Genomic DNA, 5,638 nt, shown 5'->3' on the forward strand with positions numbered 1-5,638 from the left:
AGCAGAGTAAATACACAACCTCCAGAATGGAAGAAAATATTTGCAATCCATGCATCTGACAACGTTCAGAATCCATAAGGAACTTAAACAAATTTCTCAAGGTATTTCAAATAAGAATTCTAAAATTATTTTTAAGATTTTCAAGGATGGGTGGCATTACTAAAATAAGCTTATGACTTTCCAAATTTGCTTCCCTATAACATTTATGTACATTATCTGTACATGTAAATTGTCAGCTAAGCCAGTCTTAATTTTTGGTCACATTTCCTATAATGTATTTTTATTTTTATTTTTTTTTGAGACAGAGTTTCACTCTTGTTGCCCAGGCTGGAGCGCAATGACACAATCTTGGCTCACTGCAACCTCCACCTCCCAGATTCAAATGATTCTCCTGCCTCAGCCTCCTGAGTAGCTTACAGGTGTTTGCCACCAAGCCCCAGCTAATTTTGTATTTTTAGTAGAGACAGGGTTTCACCATGTTGGTAAGACTGGTCTCAAACTCCTGACCTCAGGTGATCAATGTATTTTAATAATAGAAATAAATGAGCTCTTGGGCACATTTACTCTATACCACAGGAACCAGCAGCCCAAAGGGCACTGAGTTCAAATTTGAGCTCTATCATTTACTAGTTATATACACTTGGACATTTTACTTATCTTTCCCAAATTTTATTTTTCTCATCTGTAAGGAGATCTTAAATACCTTTTAGAATTTAAATTAAGTGAGATAACATGGGCAAATTATCTTACACAGGTCTCAGCGTTTCAGCATTTAGTAATAACCCAATGAATGTTAGCATGTTATTTTACTGAAGATCAAAAAGCATTTTTTAAAACATGTCATTGTATTTCTATGAAAATCGAAGGTTATTGGAACAAATTTATTTTATCTGTTCATTACAGCAGAGCCAGTTGTCTGTCTAGCTAAAAACACTCTATTTCAAAGTTATTATATGCAGCTGAAAGTAATAAAACTGTATTTGCTTTTTAAACATCCATAATTTTGGCTCACTTTTTGTTTGCATTTTATTTTGGCCTCTACATGTCTAATATTTTCTATGTAATTTCATGTTGTTTGTTGCTGCTGTATTTTACTGTGTACTTTCCTGAGTATTTATTGTTCAGAATTGATGAAGTTTTCTGGAATTAGAATGGAAACTCTCTGAGGTCTTCTGTTCACTTGGTTGGTGTCTTATTCATGAGTCACTGGATGAATTGAGGCAGGGTAATAATTCTGGCAGTGGCTGTCAATGTCGAGATAGAATGCTGAGCTGAACTTTACGGTTGAAAATGTGTATCTTGAGTTGTCAAGGTTGCTAGATTTAAAGTGTTTGACTTTGGAAAGAATTTGGACAGAATTTGATAGACAACTACTAACCCAGGCCTGGAACTCAATTCACCTCTGAAATGAGAAAGGGGCCATCTCCTTTTTTTTTTTTTTCTCTACTCTATTCCCTTTTTCTCAACCTTATTTCTCCACATAGTCCAAGGACCAATCACCCAGTAGACAGATCATGCATTAAGAATGTACACAGTGTGAGCTGAGTCAGGAGAAATGGACCCCTCTCCAGTAGAGGGGCAGCTTCCATTCCATTTTAAGATGGACTTGAAATCAATATGTCATTATAAACACATATGTTGCAGGCAGAGACAGGAAGTGGATATGTACACAGGATAAAGTAATTTGGAAGCATTAGTTACTTTGAAATGTGCTGCACACCAAGGAGACACGAGCATTTCACAGTGGATTGCTTTGCCTCAATCAATGTCCTTTTTTTGCTTATTTGAAGTAGTTTTATAGACCAGCAGGGTCACATGCTTGGGAAATTTCAAATTTCAGGTACATTTTCTTACTGCTAGTCCAGCTCCCAACCTCTAAATTGTTTACTTTTAACTGCAACCCACATCATTTGCCTTAGAGAGAAAATCTCTGATAAGTTATCTATCTATCTATCTATCTATCTATCTATCTATCTATCTATCTATCTATCTATCTATCTATCATCTATCTATCTATCATCTATCTATCACTATTTATCCATCTATCTATTGGGATATGTGCATTAATTCATCCTACAAGTAATGGTGTTTTGTGCTCAATTGTTCTTTAGCAGCATAATTATCTTGAGAGTAAACTCATTGATAATGATCCCATTCCTATTACTCCCTCGGAAAATGCAATAAGCTAGTATGACAAGCATGCGGTGATATATACAATTGAGAAAGGGGCCAGAGTGTCAGAAGTGTTCGAACCAGAGAAACTCCATCTTGAATAGGGGGAGAGTAAAACGAGGCTGAGACCTGCTTGACTGCATTTCAAGGAGGTTAGGCACTCTTAGTCCAGGATGAGACAGGAGGTCAGCAAGACTGGTATCAGGTCACAAAGACCCCGCTGATAAGACAGGATGCCGTAAAGAAGCCAGTGAAAACCGCCAAAACCAAGATGACAGAAAGTGACGTCTGGTCATCTTCACTGCTCATTATATGCTAATTATAATGTGTTAATATGTTAAAAGACACTCCCACCCATGTCATGACAGTTTACAAATGCCATGGCAACGTCCAGAAGTTACCTTATATGGTCTAAAAAGGGAAGGAACCCTCAGGTCCAGGAACTCCCTACCTCTTTCCTGAAAAACTCATGAATAATCCACTTCTTGTTTAGCATATGACTAAAAATAACCTTAAGTACACTCAGTCAAGTAGCACATGCCGCTGCTCTGTCTATGGAGTAGTCATTCTTTTATTCCTATAATTTCTTAATAAACTTGTTTTCACACTATTCTGAGGACTCACCCTGAACTCTTTCTTGCACAAGATCCAAGAACCTTTTCTTGAATTCTGGATCAGGATCCTTTTCTGGTAACAACAGCAGGATTTACAAAATACTTCCCTAGATTTTCATGACATTCAGCCTTCCATAGATCTCTTTAAAAATATTTTTCTATTTCTCCTAAATGACTTTAAACCATCTTACCCCCAAGTCTTCAACTTCCAAACTTCCTTTTGGGACAACAGCAAACTTGCTCCCTGCTCACCTGTAGAAGAGTCCTTTTTTTTCTCCACAGATTTCTTGACTCCTCTATCTTCAAACCCACCCCCAATTTAATGAGCTGCATCTTTTACAAGTTGATGGCTATTCTGACCTTCTTTACATAAGGGAAGTATTTTGCTTTATTTTCCAAGAACGGCGATACATTTATGCCAATCCAGCTTCATTCTCTCATTTGATCAGGGATGGAGGTTTAGGCTTTGGAAATTGAATGGAGTCCAGCTAACTGGTCAATGTGGGGATTGAATATATAACCCTGACCTCATTAAAAAGCATGTTCCAACTAATTGATTGGCCTTGTCTTTATCCAGACTGACTCCATTCTACTCTCTAGTCCAAGTCTCATTTCTAATATATTTTTTAAGGGCTTGGTGGGTGAAAAATTTAGGTCTTTTATGGATAAATATTTTAAGGAAGAAATGCAGCTAATTGTTGACAGTGCTTTTAAAAGATTTGCATTAAAAATGCTTATTGGAACACTAACATAAAATTGTTAATTTGCTTGGTCTGCACATCCAAATCAGCATTTAAAACATAAATTTGTATAGTGAAGATTAGCTTGACCACAAACAAACGTTCCAGTGCTCTATCCTTGTTAGTGGGTACAGTCGCTTGCTACATCAATTCAGTCCAAATGAGGAGGAGACTTTGGCTATTGAGATGGATCTAATACTAACTGTAAAATTTAAGACATACCGTGTTCCTTTGTTTGCCTAATTTAGCCAATTTAGAAGTCCACATATTTTAAATAAATTGCTTAGTAAATCCCCACAGATTGGTTTTTAATCTTGCATTTTAATCTCTTGTATCTTTCTTCTCACCTATTCATCCATGCATTCATGCATTCATTTGATATTTATTGAGTAATTGCTATGTGGATGGCACTAGGCTAAAAACTACGTGAAGATCTAGGAGAAGAAATAAGACACATGCAAACAGCTATAATGTAAGGTAGAATATGATACATCTCACCAGAAAGGCACAGAGGGCTGTGAACATTTACAGATGAGGAAGGCAAATTATAGATGGGGAAGACTAAGAATGACTCCATGGGGTGCATTTCCTTGCCCACAAAATGAAGAAAAAGAACATTTAGATATACCCCAAAGAGAGGAAAAGGAGTGAGAACTGTGTGAATAAGTTAGAGAGAAAGATTCTGGTAAGAATGGGACTGATGGATTTGGTTGGGGGTAGGCTACATACAGAAGTAACTAGAGATACAATTGAAAATGAATGACAGATTAGTGAGTGTTGATAATCAGTTTAAGATTTTTGGATGATAATAGGGAACAACTTAAATAAATTTTTTAAAATGTCTTTCATTTGATTTTTAGCAAGAAAATTATCTATAAAGGAATTTCAAAATAAAAAATAATCAAGAAATTGTTAGCTTCAAAGGGGCTGTTAAATCAATCCAGGTGAAAAGTAACAAGGTTTAGCACAGTACAAACAAAAAGGGAAAAACAATTAAGACATGGTATAATTGAAACTGTGAAGCAATACAGATCAGCTTTCAGAAGGATGATAGTCAAAAATGAGACAAGGGCTACACTGCCTATAGAGTATCACAAAGGAAAAGCATAAAAATGGAGAGGATAACTAGCTTAAATGCTCTTTCATTCACATAATTCTCCAACAGAGGTTATGCAATCTCTACTTAGATTTTTCAAATGTATCAAATTGCTTTCAAGCAAAAGGGGATTGATGTTGAAGTCCGATGGCTTCAATATAAAAATGGACCACCCTTTGGAGCAAAGGAGATCTACCTGGTTCCCATGTCAAGCTTTGCTAAATGTCAATCAAAGGTACTCATATTGTCATTTTCATGACAATGGTCAGGTCTTGGCTTTCAGGCTGTACAGAGCTGGATATTTCATAAATCTTACTTATCAAAGAAATCTCTGCACAAATGCTGTACTAGATGCTAGTCTCTGCCTCCAGAAAACTCACTGACCAGTGGGGAAGGAGACCATGTTTCCTCCACTCTGTACCACTTCCTCACTACCTACTCAGTCCCTAACACTTTGTAATCTGATTTTCCCCAACTTCTCAGTGGAAACACCTACTTCAAGTTAAGTCAATCTAGACACCATATTGAATAGCTTCTACTTGGTTCTCATTTACTTTGCTCTATTCTGCAATATTTGAAATTATTGGTCATCTTTTTGGTCACATATCTACTTCCTCTCTTAATCACTACTCTTTCCTCAGCATTTTCAATGTAGGCTGATGCAAGACACACATACACACACACACACACACACACAGACTCACTCACATACATCTTTTTATTTTTCTCTTCCATTGATTGCTGTAACACTTTTCTCTATTAGTTTTTCTGACAAGTTTCTTTTACTTTCCCACTCTTTATCTGTCTTTCTTCCTTTCTTTAATCCTTAGTATGGTTATGCAATGCATAACAATGTTTCAGTCGGTGACTGAGTGACCGCATATCCAAGGGTAGTCCCATAAGATTATAATAGTGTATTTTTACTGCACCTTTTCTATGTTTAGATATATTTACAGACACGAATGCTTACCATTGCATTACTATTGCCTACAGTATTCAGTACAGTAACATGCTGT

Source organism: Nomascus leucogenys, chromosome 8 (genome assembly GCF_006542625.1).
Source record: "Nomascus leucogenys isolate Asia chromosome 8, Asia_NLE_v1, whole genome shotgun sequence".
NCBI lineage: Eukaryota > Metazoa > Chordata > Mammalia > Primates > Hylobatidae > Nomascus > Nomascus leucogenys.